Genomic DNA, 21,519 nt, shown 5'->3' with positions numbered 1-21,519 from the left:
TACTGAGGACACCTGCTTGACTCCCTCTTTCTCCATAGTAACTGTCATTTTGAACTTGTTTTTCCAGGCCTGCTTTTGTGTCATTACTACTATGCTTATAAAAATAAGTGTCCACATGTACTATTTGTGTTCCTGTGTACTTCTCAAACTTTATATTCATGGTATTATACTGTTCAGATTGTTATGCAACATTTTTTTCCCTCATTATCAAGGTTTAGATGTGTTTTTATTAATTTATTTAGTAAGTGCTTCATTGTGTGAGCAGATCGCTATTCATTCTCTAGTTGATGGGGTATTTGGACTGTATCCAATTCTTTTGCTCTTAGGAACAATGACTCAGTGAAATTTATTGTACAAAAATCCTTGTATACTTACATTTGAGTTTCTCTGGACTCTACATCTAGAGCTGAGTGGCTGGATGAAAGGAAATGGATCTTTTCTCTTTTGCTGGGTGTTGCCAAATTGCTCTCCAAAGCAGTTGTCCCAGGTGTGGTAATATCTTCCCGTGTGTTCAGCCTTACCAAAACTTGGTTAACACACTTTTTTATTTTCCCAGTCTGATTGGTATGACACAATCTCTTGTTCTGATTTGCTTATTTCTAGTTTCCAATTAGGTGAAGTCTCTTTTCAAAAGGTTATTGGGCATTTTGATTTTTGTTTCTGTGAATTTTCTGTTCATATTCTATGCTCACTCTTACAGTAGGGTGTTGGTCTTTTTATGATTGGTGTGTAGTTATCTTTTGTTTGATTAATATATTTTGGATATAAATCCTTTGTTTATTGTGTGTCTTGGAAATATCCTCTTTAGGTCTGTGACTTTTTTTTTTCATTTCCTATATATTGCTTTTTAAAAATAGTCTTCCTGTAATTTAGTTGAATTAATCAATCTTTCTCCTTATGGTTATGGTATTTTTGGCTGATTATTTAAGAGTCTTTCTTACCCTGACATCATAAAATATTCTCCTTTATATTTAAAAACAAAGTCTGAAAGTTTGCCTTTTATATTTAGGGTTTTAATAAAGTTGAAAAATATATATTTGGCATATGATGTGAGGTAGAATTCTAATTTTACTGTTTTCTTGAAAAACAGTTGTGCCAGTGATATTTATTGAATAGTTCATCCTTTCCCTCACTGATTTGTAATGGTATCTTTGCCATATCTCAAGTTTCTTTACATGCTTGGGTTTATTCTGGGGCTGTCCATGCTGTCCCATTGGTTTATTTGTCTGTCCTTCTGCCGTATCCCACAATCTATTTTACTGTAGCTTATAGTATATCTTGCCCATCTTCAAAGACAAACTCTTGCCCCTCTTCTCATACCACACAGTTATGCTCTCTTCTTTCTCTTCAAACATTTAAAATTTTCAAATTTACATTTTTGGTCTTATACTCTTCCCTGTTAATTTTATGATAGTGTGCCCAGTTTACAAAAGACTATGTGGAAATTAGAGAAATTAGAGAAATGCTGTGAAATTAGAGATTAATTTGGGTGAAATCTCCTATTTAAAATTTGAATCATCTTATCCTTAAGTATGTAATATCTTTCCAAATCTTCTTTTATGTTGTTTGATCATATAATACGGCTTTTTCAAAAAAGTTCTTGTGTCACTTTTAGTTAGATTTATTTCTAAGCTCTTTATGTTTTGTTGCTGTAACTGCTTATTCTAATATTCTAATGCAGTATAGGAATGTTATTGACTTTTATGTGCTATTCTTGTTTCTAACAATTTTGGTTTCATTTGCATCTATTTTTTTTAGTTCCTATGAGTTTTCTTTGTAAAAAATTGTATTTTGAAAAACAAACTGTATCTCTTTTTCCAATATTATGTTTATTTTTTATCCCTTTTTTTGTATCAGAAATCTATTACAATGTGTAATAGAAATGAATTTAAGCAAAATCTTTGTCTTCTTCACTTACCAGAGTACTCCTAAAGTTTAAACATTATTTTATTAAATACGTTTTCTTTATATTATTTTGATCATTTTTATTATGAATGAGTCTTGCATGTTTGTTTCTGGTCATTAAGAATGCTCTTGAGGAGGGGTCGGAAGATGGCGGCGTGAGTAGAGCAGCGGAAATCTCCTCCCAAAACAACATATATCTATGAAAATATAACAAAGACAACCCTTCCTAGAATAAAGACCAGAGGACACAGGACAATATCCAGACCACATCCGCACCTGAGAGAACCCAGCGCCTCGTGAAGTGGGTAAGATACAAGCACCGGCCCGGCGGGAGCCGAGCGCCCCTCCCCCCAGCTCCCGGCAGGAGAAGAGCAGGCAGAGCAGGAGGGAGACGGAGCCCAGGACTGCCGAACACCCAGTCCCAGCCATCCGGGCCAGAGTGCAGGGCCCTCGATACTGGGAAAACAGGGCAGCAAGAACAGTGAGCAGGCACTGGAGGCTGGGCGCCAGAGGACATAAGAAAAGCGCGCGACCATTTTTTTTTTTTTTTGCTTTTTTGCTGCTTTGTTTTGGCGAGCGCTTTTTGGAAGTCTTAAAGGGACAGGGACCCCAATATTAGGGAAACAGGGCAGAAAGACCGGTGAGCAGAGGCCTGAGGCTGGCACCGGAGAATAAAGAAAAACGAACGACCACCTTTTTTTTTTTAATTAAAAATTTTTTTTTTTTTTTTTTTAATTAAAAAAATTTTTTTTCTTGTTTTTTTTTGTGGTCGTTGTTTTGTTTTGGCGGGTGCTTTTTGGAAGTCTTAAAGGGGCAGGGCGGGTCACTTAATCCAGAGTTAGGGAACCCGGGATCTCAGGGCACCCTAACCCCTGGGCTGCAGGGAGCAGGGAGGCCCCTTACGGAGATAAATAGCCTCCCAGCAGCTCCTGCTCCAACGCGACTCCACCATTTTGGAGTAGCTGCCCGAGCCAGGCCACGCCCACAGCAACAGCGGAGATTAACTCCATAGCAGCCGGGCAGGAAGCAGAAACCCTGTCTGCGCGCAGCTGCGCAGGACAAGCCACTAGAGGCCGCTGTTCTCCCAGGAGAGGAGGGCCACAAACCAACAAGAAAGGAAGTCCTTCCAGCCGTCACTCGTCCCAGTTCTGCAGACTATTCCTATCACCATGAAAAGGCAAAGCTACAGGCAGACAAAGATCACAGAGACAACACCAGAGAAGGAGACAGACCTAACCAGTCTTCCTGACAAAGAATTCAAAATAAGAATCATAAACATGCTGACAGAGATGCAGAGAAATACGCAAGAAAAATGGGATGAAGTCCGGAAAGAGATCACAGATGCCAGAAAGGAGATCGCAGAAATGAAACAAACTCTGGAAGGGTTTATAAGCAGAATGGATAGAATGCAAGAGGCCATTGATGGAATTGAAATCAGAGAACAGGAACGCGCATAGAAGCTGACATAGAGAGAGACAAAAGGATCTTCAGGAATGAAACAATATTAAGAGAACTGTGTGACCAATCTAAAAGGAGCAATATCCGTATTATAGGGGTCCCAGAAGAAGAAGAGAGAGGCAAAGAGATGGAAAGTATCTTAGAAGAAATAATTGCTGAAAACTTCCCCACACTGGGGGAGGAAGTAATCAAACAGACCACGGAAATACACAGAACCCCCAACAGAAAGGATCCAAGAAGGGCAACACCAAGACACATAATAATTAAAATGGCAAAGATCAAGGACAAGGAAAGAGTGTTAAAGGCAGCTAGAGAGAAAAAGGTCACCTATAAAGGGAAACCCATCAGGCTAACGTCAGATTTCTCAACAGAAACCCTACAGGCCAGAAGAGAATGGCATGATATATTTAATACAATGAAACAGAAGGGCCTTGAACCAAGGATACTGTATCCAGCACGACTATCATTCAAATATGACGGTGGGATTAAACAATTCCCAGACAAACAAAAGCTGAGGGAATTTGCTTTCCACAAACCACCTCTACAGAACATCTTACAGGGACTGCTCTAGATGGGAGCACTCCTAGAAAGAGCACAGCACAAAACACCCAACATATGAAGAATCGAGGAGGAGGAACAAGAAGGGAGAGAAGAAAAGAATCTCCAGACAGTGTATATAACAGCTCAATAAGCGAGCTAAGTTAGGCAGTAAGATACTAAAGAGGCTAACCTTGAACCTTTGGTAACCACGAATTTAAAGTCTGCAATGGCAATAAGTACATATCTTTCAATAGTCACCCTAAATGTTAATGGGTTGAATGCACCAATCAAAAGACACAGAGTAACAGAATGGATAAAAAACCAAGACGCATCTATATGCTGCTTACAAGAAACTCACCTCAAACCCAAAGACATGTACAGACTAAAAGTCAAGGGATGGAAAAACATATTTCAAGCAAACAACAGTGAGAAGAAAGCAGGGGTTGCAGTACTAATATCAGACAAAATAGACTTCAAAACAAAGAAAGTAACAAGAGATAAAGAAGGACACTACATAATGATAAAGGGCTCAGTCAAACAAGAGGATATAACCATTCTAAATATATATGCACCCAACACAGGAGCACCAGCATATGTGAAACAAATACTAACAGAACTAAAGGGGGATATAGACTGCAATGCATTCATTCTAGGAGACTTCAACAGACCACTCACCCCAAAGGATAGATCCACTGGGCAGAAAATAAGTAAGGACACGGAAGCACTGAACAACACAGTAGAGCCGATGGACCTAATAGACATCTATAGAACTCTACATCCAAAAGCAGCGGGATATACATTCTTCTCAAGTGCACATGGAACATTCTCCAGAATAGACCACATACTAGGCCACAAAAAGAGCCTCAGAAAATTCCAAAAGATTGAAATCCTACCAACCAACTTTTCAGACCACAAAGGCATAAAACTAGAAATAAACTGTACAAAGAAAGCAAAGAGGCTCACAAACACATGGAGGCTTAACAACACGCTCCTAAATAATCAATGGATCAATGACCAAATCAAAATGGAGATCCAGCAATATATGGAAACAAATGACAACAACAACACTAAGCCCCAACTTCTGTGGGACACAGCAAAAGCAGTCTTAAGAGGAAAGTATATAGCAATCCAAGCATATTTAAAAAAGGAAGAGCAATCCCAAATGAATGGTCTAATGTCACAATTATCAAAATTGGAAAAAGAAGAACAGATGAGGCCTAAGGTCAGCAGAAGGAGGGACATAATAAAGATCAGAGAAGAAATAAATAAAATTGAGAAGAATAAAACAATAGCAAAAATCAATGAAACCAAGAGCTGGTTCTTCGAGAAAATAAACAAAATAGATAAGCCTCTAGCCAGACTTATTAAGAAGAAAAGAGAATCAACACAAATCAACAGTATCAGAAACGAGAAAGGAAAAATCACGACGGACCCCACGGAAATGCAAAGAATTATTGGAGAATACTATGAAAACCTATATGCTAAGAAGCTGGGAAACCTAGGAGAAATGGACAACTTCCTAGAAAAATATAACCTTCCAAGATTGACCCAGGAAGAAACAGAAAATCTAAACAGACCAATTACCAGCAACGAAATTGAAGAGGTAATCAAAAAACTACCAAAGAACAAAACCCCCGGGCCAGATGGATTTACCTCGGAATTTTATCAGACATACAGGGAAGACATAATACCCATTCTCCTTAAAGTTTTCCAAAAAATAGAGGAGGAGGGGATACTCCCAAACTCATTCTATGAAGCTAACATCACCCTAATACCAAAACCAGGCAAAGACCCCACCAAAAAAGAAAACTACAGACCAATATCCCTGATGAACGTAGATGCAAAAATACTCAACAAAATATTAGCAAACCGAATTCAAAATACATCAAAAGGATCATACACCATGACCAAGTGGGATTCATTCCAGGGATGCAAGGATGGTACAACATTCGAAAGTCCATCAACATCATCCACCACATCAACAAAAAGAAAGACAAAAACCACATGATCATCTCCATAGATGCTGAAAAAGCATTTGACAAAGTTCAACATCCATTCATGTTAAAAACTCTCAGCAAAATGGGAATAGAGGGCAAGTACCTCAACATAATAAAGGCCATCTATGATAAACCCACAGCCAACATTATATTGAACAGCGAGAAGCTGAAAGCATTTCCTCTGAGATCGGGAACTAGACAGGGATGCCCCTCTCTCCACTGTTATTTAACATAGTACTGGAGGTCCTAGCCACGGCAATCAGACAAAATAAAGAAATACAAGGAATCCAGATTGGTAAAGAAGAAGTTAAACTGTCACTATTTGCAGATGACATGATACTGTACATAAAAAACCCTAAAGACTCCACCCCAAAACTACTAGAACTGATATCGGAATACAGCAAAGTTGCAGGATACAAAATCAACACACAGAAATCTGTGGCTTTCCTATATACTAACAATGAACCAACAGAGAGAGAAATCAGGAAAACAACTCCATTCACAATTGCATCAAAAAAAATAAAATACCTAGGAATAAACCTAACCAAAGAAGTGAAAGACTTATACTCTGAAAACTACAAGTCACTCTTAAGAGAAATTAAAGGGGACACTAACAGATGGAAACTCATCCCATGCTCGTGGCTAGGAAGAATTAATATCGTTAAAATGGCCATCCTGCCCAAAGCAATATACAGATTTGATGCAATCCCTATGAAACTACCAGCAACATTCTTCAATGAACTGGAACAAATAATTCAAAAATTCATATGGAAACACCAAAGACCCCGAATAGCCAAAGCAATCCTGAGAAAGAAGAATAAAGTAGGGGGGATCTCACTCCCCAACTTCAAGCTCTACTATAAAGCCATAGTAAACAAGACAATTTGGTACTGGCACAAGAGCAGAGCCACAGATCAATGGAACAGACTAGAGAATCCAGACATTAACCCAGACATATATGGTCAATTAATATTTGATAAAGGAGCCATGGACATACAATGGCGAAATGACAGTCTCTTAAACAGGTGGTGCTGGCAAAACTGGACAGCTACACGTAGGAGAATGAAACTGGACCATTGTCTAACCCCATATACAAAAGTAAACTCAAAATGGATCAAAGACCTGAATGTACGTCATGAAACCATTAAACTCTTGGAAGAAAACATAGGCGAAAACCTCTTAGACATAAACATGAGTGACCTCTTCTTGAACATATCTCCCCGGGCAAGGAAAACAACAGCAAAAATGAGTAAGTGGGACTATATTAAGCTGAAAAGCTTCTGTACAGCAAAAGACACCATCAATAGAACAAGAAGGATCCCTACAGTATGGGAGAATATATTTGAAAATGACACATCCGATAAAGGCTTGACGTCCAGAATATATAAGGAGCTCTCACGCCTCAACAAACAAAAAACAAATAACCCAATTAAAAAATGGGCAGAGGAACTGAACAGACAGTTCTCCAAAAAAGAAATACAGATGGCCAACAGACACATGAAAAGATGCTCCACATCGCTAATTATCAGAGAAATGCAAATTAAAACTACAATGAGGTATCACCTCACACCAGTAAGGATGGCTGCCATCCAAAAGACAAACAACAACAAATGTTGGCGAGGCTGTGGAGAAAGGGGAACCCTCCTACACTGCTGGTGGGAATGTAAGTTAGTTCAACCATTGTGGAAAGCAGTATGGAGGTACATCAAAATGCTCAAAACAGACTTACCATTTGACCCAGGAATTGCACTCCTAGGAATTTACCCTAAGAATGCAGCAATCAAGTTTGAGAAAGACAGATGCACCCCTATGTTTATCGCAGCACTATTTACAATAGCCAAGAATTGGAAGCAACCTAAATGTCCATCAATAGATGAATGGATAAAGAAGATGTGGTACATATACACAATGGAATACTACTCAGCTATAAGAAAAGGGCAAATCCAATCATTTGCAGCAACATGGATGGAGCTGGAGGGTATTATGCTCAGTGAAACAAGCCAAGCGGAGAAAGAGAAATACCAAATGATTTCACTTATCTGTGGAATATAAGAACAAAGGAAAAACTGAAGGAACAAAACAGCAGCAGAATCACAGAACTCAAGAATGGACTAACAGGTACCAAAGGGAAAGGGACTGGGGAGGATGGGTGGGTAGGGAGGGATAAGGGGGGGAGAAGTAGGGGGGTATTAAGATTAACATGCATGGGGGGGTAGGAGAAAAGGGAGGGCTGTACAACACAGAGAAGGCAAGTAGTGATTCTACAACATTTTGCTATGCTGATGGACAGTGACTGTAAAGGGGTTTATAGGGGAGACCTGGTATAGGGGAGACCCTAGTAAACATAATATTCGTCATGTAAGTGTAGATTAGTGATAGCAAAAAAAAAAAAAAAAAAGGGCAGTTCCTGTGTGGTAACCTCCAACGAGTTCTACACAAGGGTATAAAGGGCATATAAAAGTGTAGGCAAAGGGTCTGTTTGTGTTTATACAGAGGATCAAAGCCTAATTGGGCTACCCCGAAAATGAACTAAGATACGATATGAAAAAGAACTTCCAACATCTGCACTCTCTGGAAGACTCATGCCAGAAGATGATCATCAAAAAACCCCAACAAAGATCCACGCACTGCTACAGCTGTAGATGCACTCATCCCACCAGTTCCTGGACTTGCCATGGGAATGAGGAAGGAGATATCTAAGCTGGCCTGTGCATACAGTAAAACAACAAAATTGGACTGGATCTATACTGTTGGAACTCAACCAAGAATTTGGAGAAGTGCAAATTGTAGCGCTCCAAACTCTTACAACTACAGACTATTTACTGTTAAAAGAACATATGGCATGTGAACAGTCCCCAGGAATGGGTTGTTTTAATTTGTCTGATTTCTCTCAGACTGTTCTAGTTCAGTTGGACAATATCCACCATATCATAGATAAGTTTTCACAAATGCCTAAGGTGCCTAACTGGTTTTCTTGGTTTCACTGCAGATGGCTGGTAATTACAGATATGCTTTGGTTATGTAACTATACTCCTATTATGTTAATGTGTGTGTGCAATTTAAGTAGTAGCTTAAAACCTATACATGCTGAAGTTACTCTACAAGAAGATATATCAAAGAAATAATCAATCTTCCCATGTTTTCTTCCGCCTGCTACTTCTATAGCTTTTCTTCTTCCTTCCTAACTACAACCCTTAAATAGAATTCGTGCCTCATATCAAATTTACCGAGTATCATAATTCTTCCAAGTGGTAAAGATACCTCAAGACAAATGCTGGGCATAGAAGCCACAGGGCATAAATATGCAAAGAAGTAAAAAGCTAACTTTTTCAAACAATAAGGCTTCTCTCTCACTTACCAACTTCACATTTCCCTGTATGGCCCCGGAAGATGACTGGTTAGCCAGAGACGGGTAAGATTCCTCAAGGGAGGAACAACCTAAGACAGGCACAGTCGCAGAGGGGCCATCAGGTGAGAAATTGGGGATCAACAGAGGTGAGGCTTAGAACCTCACCCCCCCGTTCTGAGAGAAATCTTCTGCATACGTGGATGTTTTATTGCCCTGGTCTAGCTTGGATTAACACATAGTCTACAGGCACACACCTGATCATCTACATTTGCTCTCTTACAACACTAAACTATGTTTTCTACCTTTATCTTGTATCTACCTACCACTTCAGCATTTTATTAAAAATAATAATAATAAAGAGAGAAATGTGGTATCCACATATAAATCAAGTATAAAAACCAAATGAGTATTCATATTTGAACTGACTGTTTATAGTTCATAATGCATGAGCAAAACCGAAAGTTTCTGTGATGACTGCTCTTGTACTGTTCACTATGTAACTTATTCATTATGTAAGAATTTGTTCTACATGTAAGAACTTGTTTGTTATGCCTCAGAAGATTGGAGACTGACAAAAATTAGGCTTGGGGTGGAATAATGATTGTGCATTGAGAATTGACTCCCCTATACAGAATTTTATTGTCGTTAACAACCATTTGATCAATAAATATGAGAGATGCCCTCACAAAAAAAAAAAAAAAAAAAAAAAAAAAGGACAGACTTCCAATGGTAAAATAAATTAGTAACCGGGATGTAATGTAGAGCATAAGGAATATAGTCAAGATATTGTAACAGCCTGGTAGGGTGATAGCTGGAACCTAGAATTATGTATATAAATGTTCTACCACTGTGTTGTACACTTGAAACTCAGGTAATGTAATACTGTGTGTCAACTACCCTTCAATAAAAAATAATTATTAAAAAAAAAAAAATGCTATAATAAAACTATGTATAGTATAATAAAAATATGCTGACATTTGTATTTACTACTCTAAAAAAAAAAAAGAATGCTCTTGATCTTAGCCTCAAGGCCAAAGAGTGATCTAATTCTTAACAATGTTACGATCTTTTTGATCCTGATTATGTATATTTGACTTTTTCTTTGCATTTATATATATGCTATATGTTTGGGTCAGACATTACTGTCTACATGTGAAATTTCTCTTCTGTTCAGTAGTTCCATGACCACACTTTAAAGAAGAGAAAAATCACAGTCATCAATCTGCTGAGATACTAAAAATGTGGTTTTCAGAAAACCCAAGTGTAACAAATGTCCTAAATCCTATGTGTTCACCACAGGCTATTTATTTTTATAGTATGCCTCACGTTGGATTAGGCAAACATTTGAATTTGAGTTGCCTTTTTCTGGAGGTAAAATTTTTATTGTTTCCTTGATAACAGGAAAATAATTTACTGAGTTACTATAGACTTTTCAAACTGCTGAAGTTTTGGTAGTCTACAGCAGGAGTCGGCAGACTTCTCCTGTAAAGGGCTGGGTGACAAATATTTGGAGCTTTGAGGGTCTTACAGACTCCCTGTCACAATCGCTCAGCTCTTCTATAGTAGTGCAACCACAACAATATACATGCATGGAGGGGACTGTGTGCCAGCAAAACACTGCTTACAAAAACAGGCAGGGGCTGGCTTTGCCTCACAGGTCATAGTTTCCTACCGCCTGCTTCACAAATACCTGCAGAAGTGGGTCCTAAGCTAGATGTGTGAGAATATAAAACACTATCATATAAAATACTACATCCATCAGTGCAAAAATAACTCAATTTTTTACATTAATTGTTAAATAGAAAAATGAAATATTAAGAAGTTTCACATGCAGTCAATTCAATATCTTTTCTTAATGTTAGACTCAAAATGAACAAGGTACGTGCTCAGAAAATTAGAGGGACACATTAAGTTTTACTAGGACACTGCTGATCAATAAATATCAATTAGTCTACACTGTATAACTCATTAATAGTAATAGCAATAATTAATGTCTTAAGATTTACAAAATGTAGTTCTTTGGGGTACAGTTCTATTAGAATCCGGTGGAAAGCAAAGGTTTCCTTTGACTTCTAGACTGTTTCAGGATGTATGTCCCACTCAGACGTGATACTAGTAAGACTGTGATACTCTAGAAAGCAAGAGGGGCTCTAAATTATAACAGACTTTCCAATGTTAAAATATTTCTATGTGCCCTCAAAAACTAGCTACCAAAGAAGGGAATATAGGGTTTACGGTAAGTAGTATGGAAAGCTCTCTGGCAAGTATTGTTCTTGATGGGGGAGTGAAAATCACAAGGAAGGCATTGTGAGCAAAGACAGGTAGCAGGCTGGGATCCATCCTCAGCCTCCCCTTTTTGTCCATCTAATGCCAGCAACTCCCACCTGAAATAATGTGTGTTTTATGACCTCACATCTTGTATCCCATCAAAATCCACATACCAGAGGGCATCAAATTTTTATGGTATTTGCAATTCTTTGTAAGAGTGTTTGAAGTTTCAACTTAGTGCTTATTGTGTATTGAAAAAAAATATCCTTTACTAAAAGGGATTCTAAGTACTTTTGGAGAGACTGGACTGTAAGGGGGTAGAGGGGAGGATATTTTGGGATTAGACGGCAGGTGTCTTGGGGCCCCTGGAGTCACACCTTTTAGGTTATGGCCTACGGACTGGGCCAGTGCTGGTAAGGATGGTGTAATGTGGTAAATACCAAGGGGTTTGTGTGACAAAACCCAGAACAAACCAAAGCGGGGAATTCAAGAAGTCAAGTTCATGAGTCACATGGCAGGTACAGTTTCTGCTTCACCCTAGTAATGCTCTTTGTCCTCAGGAAGAATAGCAGGGCTCACTGCTGCTCCTGAGGGATGCCAGGCGTCACAATGGGAGCAGAGGTTGATCCGAATGCTAACCACCCATGGATTCTAAGTTGAGCTGCTTTTAGAGGTTTGGGGGTTAAAAAGAATCCAGTGTAAAGTTTTATGGAATGAATCTTAGAAAGTTATGTGTCTATGATCTTATCCTCACTGAAAACAGAATTACTGATTTCTACTAAAAAAAAAAGCATAAAATAAGTGCATATCTCTAAGGTTTATAGGAATTGTATACTGATATCAAAAGAGGTTACTGAGAGCTTGGAGATTTTTTTTTTCTGGAAAAGGCTTTCAAGGCTTCAAAATGACATAAATAGAAACAGCAAATCATATAATGCATGAAGCTGGAAAATGAAAAAATAAAGAAAAAAGCATAAGGTAAGAAGAAACGTATTTTCATATTGTCACAAATATCCAAGAAATTTTCCAACATTTACTGAAAAAAATCCACATATAAGTGGATCCGTGCAGTTCAAACCCACATTGTTCAAAGGTCAGCTGTACTTGTTATAAAGCTTGAGAAGATATTTACGTATTCACTTTATAGTCAACCCAGTGTTTTTTCTTTAAATATAAAATAAACACTATTCTCTGATGTTATTAAAGTATGTAAATAGAGCTGTCTACATATAGTTTCTTTATCACTCTCCATTGAAGACAAATGGAAACAGTAAAATAAGAAACAGTCTTATAACTCTAAATAGTAAGCTCTTGCTCCCAGGGAACAAAAGTCTAGAATTGAAATACTGCATAATCTGGGTAAAGATGGGACAGTGTTATATGATTTTATCTGAAACTAAAGAGAGAAGTTAGGAAGAGGCAATGGGTATGAACACATAGTTTTGCAAAGTTAACTTATTTAAAAGATTCAGAGGTAATTAGTCTATAAGATTCCTGCAAATGAGAATCCATGTTAATTATCAATTAATCACTGACTTGCTAGGATCCATGATTCTGGTTCTATCAGCTCTCCTCTAAAACAAATAACCAAATGGCTTCAGAGGAATTCCCACTTAAGTCAGGACTGATGTATAAAAAAAAAGAGAAGAGGATATTTTGATATTTTACATTCTGCTATGTGCTGAAAGCACATAATTCAAAATTAGCTTTGTATCATGTGAACAGTTCAATTGTTAAAGAGCCCTAATATATATTTCCTAATAATATGGATCAAGGTTAATATATAGTCAAATCACTCTTGACTAAAGGAATATGACATTTTCTTCTAAACACTAAGATGGAAATTGATTAAATTAAGATGATTTTTTTAGGGGAAAAGATCAATTTTCCATTCTCATTCCAATTTGTGGCATGTGAATGAGGCGCTGTGCTTCGGTGCCCTAAAGACAGTGCATCAGAGCAGACTTTTCTGACCATTTGACAACAGGCATTTTCGGAGATCTTGTGGCCATTTCACTCCTCCATAGCCACAATAAATTCCAGCTTGCTGTTTTCAAATCTGCTCATGGGTATTATTTCAGTGGCATTAGCATTACTATACATTTCTTCAAGATAAATGAATTCAACATAAGAAAGATAAAAAATTATTTTAAAAACCCTCCAGTTCTAGAATATTCCCTTTTTTAGATTTAATATTAACTATCAATTTGCCCTATTAGTTGCTGGAAGCAAATTCATCAAACAGCTTTTGACTAACAACTTTCTTGTAATGATTCTGATTTTGTATTCACTGGCTATATGCATATCCTGCTTTATTGGGCTATAGATCACATGTGTCATGTACAATCAGTCACACAATATGGAGTGCACACATTTCCCTCTGTCCTTGATTAACCCTTATTTCTCTCCTGAAGACATGTTCATGTATCTACACACATAATCAAACCAAAGGAGAATATGATGAATGGTGAGTGATTAATTGTTAACATATTGCATAAACCAGATGTGTCAGGCATTAATTTGCAGGCTGTGCATTTTCAAAATGGCACAACAAAACAACTTAGAGCAGATAGACTTGGTTAAACCTAACTGTTTTCTGCTACAATTTAACACTAACTAACCATATGCCATCAAAGTCAACTTCTGTTTTATTGGGACACTTTGATGGCTTTTCAAGGGGAGTAGAAAATTCCTTGGTTAATCTATAAATTGAGAACACCCAATATTCTTTAAGAACAATATTGTGGTGTGCAGAGAGTAAAATTCACTAATCTGAGACATGGATAACTCTCAACATCAAGGTGACCCACATATGAATGGTAGGAATTTAAGTATCATACGTGTATCTCCAAAACTGCATCCCTGAAACACAAACTACTTTTCCCAAACAAGAATATGTTTCACATGAAAATTCTCACTGCTTTTAAATTACTGTTTGGATTGTCTCTGAAAACACAGGAAATGCCAAGTTAGCCATGGGGAAGTATGGAAATCTGACAGGTGATGGAATGTTATCCCTTCAGAACTGGAAGGGACATTGTTGTTTTTATAAATTTCACAGTGTTTTCATAAAACTTCAGAAAGGAGTAATTGCTTTCTAAACTTTAATTATTTAACCACTTCACAATTTTTGCCTGTCCCCAAACCCTTTGTTTTTAGTTCCCTATTGCTGCTGTAAAAAGTGAGTGTACAAATGGTGGCTTAAGTATAATGTGCTGTCCCTTAATTCTGTAGGCCCAGAATTGAGCATGAGCTCATGGGCTAAATTCAAGGTTTGGCAAGGCTGCATTATTTTCTGGATACCCTAGGGAACAATCCGTTTCCTAGCATTTTCCCTCTTCTAGAGACCACCCACATTCCTCGGCTCGTGGTGGACCTTCTTCCACCTACAAAGCAGCTGCATTGTATCTCTTTGCCCTTCATCTGTCCTTGTGTCTCCTGGCCACAGCAGAGAAAAGTTTTCTGCTGTTAAGGCTTCATGACTACCTTGGACATTCACAGATAATCCAGGGTAATCACCTCATCTCAGGGTCCTTAACTTTAATCTCATGTGCAAGATCCCCTTCACCACGAAAGGTACCATATACTTAGGTTCTGGGGACTGGGATGGAGGTATCTTTGGGGGGCCACTTTTCTGCCTACCAGATATTTTCACATAAATCAGTTAATGTTTTTAACTTGACTCACTTATTTTCTCCCATTAATTTTTAAAGGAAAAATTACTATGAAAGAAAATCCAAAATCAGAATCATTTCAGTGAAGGTAGGAAAATGATATCAGAGCTAGTGAAATGGATATTCTTGCCTCTGAAGGCTCAGAACCTGTTGCTGACTTGGCTGCAAGTGGGGCAGCATGTTTGAGTTGTGCTGAAGGTGTGCTGGCACCTGAGGCTTTCCCCTGGGCGGGAAGAAGAGGACTGAAACTTTGACTATAACAGGGAACTGCAGAGCCTCTCCAGGTGCATCAGGGACTGAATGCTGTGTCCATGCAGGGTGGAAATCACTGTGGGACCCACTCATGGTTCACTGCCCACAGGAAGTCTGTGTCCCACATTCTGAGACACTCAGTGGTTCAAGCCCCTGTTGGTGCAGGAAGGCCCCGGGTAAAGTCCTTGCCCTGCTCCCATTCAGTCCAGGGCTTGGGAAGTTTCAGGCAGTCAGAAATCTGATTGACCAGGCAGCTCATTCATCAGTCAGTTTTTTAAATGTATAAGCCCATGACATGCAGTGCTTCATTTGGGGGTGAATCGTTTCTTAGGGGCTTTTACCCCCTTGTCCTAGCTCTGCCCTCTGTAGCTAGGCAGAACAAGCTGAATTACTCAGCAGAGCATTTTGAGAGTGAAACAGAGGGTGGTTGAACTGTGTTGCTAGGTAGACATCAAGGCGGGACTGCCTTAGGAGATCGGGATGCAGGTTTATACATAGGGGGCTTCATGAATGCTCATGATTACTTCCTGTTCACATGGAAGCTTCTCTGATTTTGAAGTCAAGTGATCATGTCTTCTTTGTTTTTGTTTTTTAGCCTAAATTGGTCCATTTCTTTCAAACAGTTTGAACATTTCAGTGTTTCTTACACTCCTTTTTATGGCCGATTTCATACAGATGGGGTACTTCAAAGGTTTGTTTTTGAAAGTCAGCAAAGTGGACAGTGTCTGGGTTCAGATTTCAGCTTGGGCACATGCCTTGACTTCTCTGTATCCGAGCTTTCTCATCTGCCTGCCTCACGTGGCTATAATGAAGATCTATGAGTTGATCCATCTCTAAACAACTGAGACTTACTCCTGACACGTGCAGACACAAGATAAGTGTTGCTAAATAGAATAAATAAGGGTGGCTACTGGAACCAACAATACTCCAAATGGCAAAATACCATTTTTTGTGAGTGCTTGTGTTAGGCACTGGAGATAAAGCAGTAAGCAGTAAAGGTACAGGCCCTGCCCTCAGGGAACTTATGGGCTGGCAGGACAGAAGATGTTAAGCAAGCAGTTGTGCAAATTAATGAGTTGTGTGTTTAATGAGTGCTGTGAAGGAGAAAAGCAAGCTACTTTCATCTTGTCTTTGGGACCAATATCTGACCAATGGAGACTGCAGAGGGACAATTCCATCTCCTGTACTGACTCCAGAAGCATATTAATTAACATAAAAATTTGTCAGCTTGTATGCATTTGTGTCACACTATGAGCTCCTGTTGAGCGTGGTCAGGACACCCTCAGGTCCTCCTTTGCATGAGCTGCTGTCAGATGGATGTCCCAGCTCTGTACCTTCTTAACTGATTTTTTTTAGAAAACCAAATGGAGATTTCAAATTTACTTTTAATAAAGTTCATCTTGATGTCTTTGGCCCTTGTTTGGATCTGTCAAAAATAATTTCTAATTTTGGTTCTTCATATACCATGTTATCTTTTCTTTACAGATTATGTCATCTTTAAATTTGATTAACTATCCCTTCTATGTCTTATAAAGAGTCCTAGTTTCTAGATCTTCTCAGTTTAATTTTTAAAATTTTATATACTTACTAATTTTTGTACATCACAGCAATCCTTGTTTCTAGTACAAAATGTAGGAAAAAAAAGTTTTTTAAAATTAAAAATGTCTATTATACCTCCATGATATTAATACTAACAAGAATTAATGAAATACTGCTGAACTCTTTTTTAATACTGCAGACACCAGGAGCATATAGCATATGTGTTTTTGAGCTATGGAGCACATAGCCTCCCATGTCATAAAATTTTCCTCCACAACACAATTTTAAAAGGTTGTGTAAGTTTTTTCCACCCCTATTTTATTCAACAAACTCTTCAGTTGGGACTTATATTATTTCTGTTTTCTTGCTATTATAAAATTAAGCTGTGATAAATGATATCACTCATCTGTGGAGTATAAGAACAAAGAAAAACTGAAGGAACAAAACAGCAGCAGGCTCACAGAACCCAAGAATGGACTAATAGTTACCAAAGGGAAAGGGACTGGGGAGGGTGGGTGGGAAGGGAGGGAGAAGGGGAAAACAGGGCATTATGATTAGCGCACATAGTGTAGCAGGGCAGGGGGGGACACGGGAAAGGCAGTACATACAGAGAAGACAAGTAATGATTCTATAGCATCTTACTGCGCTGATGGACAGTGACTGTAGTGGGGTATGTGGGAGGGACTAGATAACGGGGGAGTCTAGTAACCATAATGTTCAAGTAATTGTACATTAACAATATCAAAAAATTAAAAATAAAGCTGTGATGAATGTTCTTATAGACAAAATTTTAAATACATTGGAAGCCAGGCATTTTTACCTCTTTCTGAAAGATGTATTTTCCCTCCTTTGTAAAAAAATGGCTTCTAAAGGAACTTTCTATTCCTTGACCATCTGATTTAAATTCCATCCTATCCTCCTTCCCAGAGGTAATAGGAACTCATTACCTCTCTCTGCCTTACCTTCCCCAAATACTTACCACAATTTAACAGATTATCTAATTTTTTAATTGATCTGCTAAAGCTCCCTCTTCCCCTCATGAGAATGCGGCCACAAGAGGGAGGGTTTTTTTTTTATGTGTTTACTGCTGATTTGCCAGCAGCTAGAACGGCACCCACACCTAGAGTAAGTGCCCAGTAAATGTCTGTTGAAAGAATGCTAAAGGGTCTGGTTTTTTGGGGATGCAAACAGTAGAACCCCTCCACATGCCCCTGTTCTCTGTTGACAGCCCGCAGCCTTCCTTTCCCCCTGAAGGTGACCTGCACTCCTTTATTTCTCTATTTGTGGAGGAGTGCTTCCTCTCTGAGTCCAAGGGGGGCATGGGGCCACATTAAAGCTGTGGCTATGTTACCTGTACGATGTATTATTTTAATCTTTCCAACAACCATATTGGTAGGTTTTACTTATTATATCAATAGGGACAAGGGGGCTCAGAAAGCCTGAATAATTTGGTGGAGATCACCCAGTTAGTGATAAAAATGTTCTTAATAAAATAAACTGTGACACACTGCCTCTCAGTAACCAGCTGAGTGTGCTGGGTGAACTGTTTAATCTCTCTGATTCTGTTTTCTCATTTTAAAATTAAGGGATTGTATCTGATCTCTGAATCTGACACCAAAATTATGTGGTGACCAGTATGAACTATGTGCTTCTTAAAGGATTACTAATTGTATTCTGACACAGGGACTTTTTCCTTCACTAATACCTCTATTAAGCAAAGGAGGAATTTCTGCAGGACCCTTTTAATCTTAGAATTCTAAAACCACAGGTACAAGGAAATCCGCCAAATAGTCCCTGTTTTGCAATTAGGGAGCTACAGTGTAAAACTATGAGGAAACACTGACCAAATATTACCAGAAGTACTGGAACATAAACTGTGTTTCTAGGCTTTACATATAAATTAAAAATGTTAATCATTCCTTTATTCTATGAGAACAGTACCCAGTTATTTTTGTAAGATAACGACAATCATTGAGCATATAATGTCTGCTTGAGTGGTTCTAAGCCCTTTGATGTGTTGGTTAATCATTCAGTCTTCCCAACAATTTTGTGATATATGGAGTATTATGATTCCCATTTTACAGATGAGGGAACTCAAGACAGAGATTTTTAAGGAAATTGTCCAAAGTCATACAGAATTAAGTGGCAGAAGCAGGATTTGGACCTAAACTATAATTTCAAGCCAACATATCCAGAGGCAACACTAGTTACCCAGAATCTAAGAGATTTTGTGCTGGGATAATGTATATCCCAGACAGAGTTAGAAAAGGTAGATTAGGTCCATGATGTAAGAAAGAACATATTTCGAAACACAATTACATAAAATAGAACTTTATGACATGTTTTGAGACCCAATTATATATAATGGGATAATAGAATGTATACAATAGAATGTACATATTCTATATAATAGGATAAAATTATATATAATTGAATAGGATTCTACAATGATGATGTTCTTCCATACCATTTTTCATCTTTTTAAAAATTTTAGTTATTTCACTAATCTTACCTACTGAGATACATAAAATGCATTCTCCATTCTCTCCCTTTTCTAGATCCAAGCTCTGTATCTACATAGCTAGAGTTGTAAAATTGTCATTTTAAGGAATCAGTAATAATATGCTAACTTTTAACTTTAGTCTTCCCATTACTACTGGGAAACCCATAGCCTGAATGTGTCAGCCTACAGGAAGATTTCATTCTGCAGCGCTTGAATTAGCTGCTTCTGCTGATACTTAGCTTTTCTTACAGTTTTATCAATTCTAAATTGCTTCAGTTTGGTAATTTGTGATCCCATTCCTGGTTTGGGCATGTTGGTAGTCTGTTTTGAGTGCACGACGTCTCAGTGACCAAATGCAATGAATACTCTTTAAGTTAATTTTCTACTTTGTGTCTTCAATGCAGATCAACAATGGTTGGTCAAAGAAAAATGTAGGAAATCACTTTTATCCATACAGCATCTCTACTGCATTCATGTACCTGGTAAATATGCAATCCACTCTAGAAGAGAAGGAGACCTGCCCCTGCTTCAATGACCTTCCAGTCTTAATCCCTGAACACCATTTTACCGAGTAACCTAATCGGAAAAGTATTTTCGCTGTTGTCACTGTTATCCATGAGAGTGGTTGTGATTCCAGGCTGTTTCATTGTCATTGTGCGTAAGAGAAGCCAATTTTCAGGTGAAGCAGCTCATTCAAAAGCTGCAGAATGAAGATGCAGTTTAAAGACTGACACATTCATAGTGGGTCACAAAATAGTAATGTGTATTAAAGTAAAAAGTTAAATATGTTGTTACTGCTTCCTTGACACAATAATTCTATACTTAGGACTGGAGAATCCTCAGCTGTTTGTTTTTTATTGGTGGAATGACAATTTTTAATGTAGGATTGCCACAAATCTTGATGCATGGAGTTCACACAAATTAAATGCAAGTCCAGGTAGAAAAACTTTAAAGTATGCTTCAATCATCTAGCCATTTGATATCTGCAAGGATTTGTTATTTTGGAGCTGTGTATATCATGTACTCTCTTAATCCTTTCTATGTCTGAAACTTGCTGATACAAATCTCATTTTATTTTTGGATACAATTAACATATAACTTTATATATTTTTTAGGTGCACAACATAATGATTGGATATTTGTATATGTTGGAAAATGATTCCCACAATAATCCATCATCACACATAGTTACAAAGTATTTTTTTCTTGTGTTGAGAAACTTTATGATCTACTCAGCATATTTCAAATATGTAATGCAGTGCTATTAACTATAGTCATTATTGTTATAGAGTCTATTTTTTAAAAAGGATGCTATGTTTACATTTTTATGTAAACAAAACGTACTATGAACTGGAACCATTCCCTCAGTCAAGTTAACTGCTGTCACTTGTATTACAGAGTTTTGATATCATTTCCACCTAGGCACGCCAAACTTGAAAAAAACTAATACTGGCACAGACTGTCAGGCCGGCCAAAAACAAACTCCCAATATGACAACTGAAGTGAACTGCCACAAAACCTGGCTGTCAAAACAAGAGTTATGACTTTGTAATGTAAATACAGTTAAAACTACAAGTTTCTCAGGCATCCATCTGTCAAAAGACAGGATGCATTGTATCCTGTGGCACTCCACTGTGTTTGTTTCTAAGTATAGGGGCCAGGAACCTTACTAAAGCCTCAAAAAACAGAGGTGCAGTGAAAATGGTACTCCCAGATTTTAATGTTTTATGTTCTTTATGTTTTCTATGGTGATTGTTATGTTTATAACAATAAAACTTCTTTCAATGGAGGTGAAAAGATTCTGTTCTAAAAATATGATCCAAATCAAACCCAAAGACATAAACAAACTAAACGTAAAAGGATGAAAAAAGATATTTCATACAAACAATAGGGAGGAAAAAGCAGGAGTTGCAGTACTTGTGTCAGACAAAATAGATGTCAAAACAAAGAAAGTAACAGGAGACAAAAAAGGACATTACATAGGGATAAAGGGGCCAGTCCAACAAGAGGATATAACCATTATAAATATCTATG

The sequence above is a fragment of the Manis pentadactyla genome, chromosome 6 (assembly GCF_030020395.1).
Source record: "Manis pentadactyla isolate mManPen7 chromosome 6, mManPen7.hap1, whole genome shotgun sequence".
Classification (NCBI taxonomy): domain Eukaryota; kingdom Metazoa; phylum Chordata; class Mammalia; order Pholidota; family Manidae; genus Manis; species Manis pentadactyla.
Note: the sequence above shows the minus strand (reverse complement) of the source record.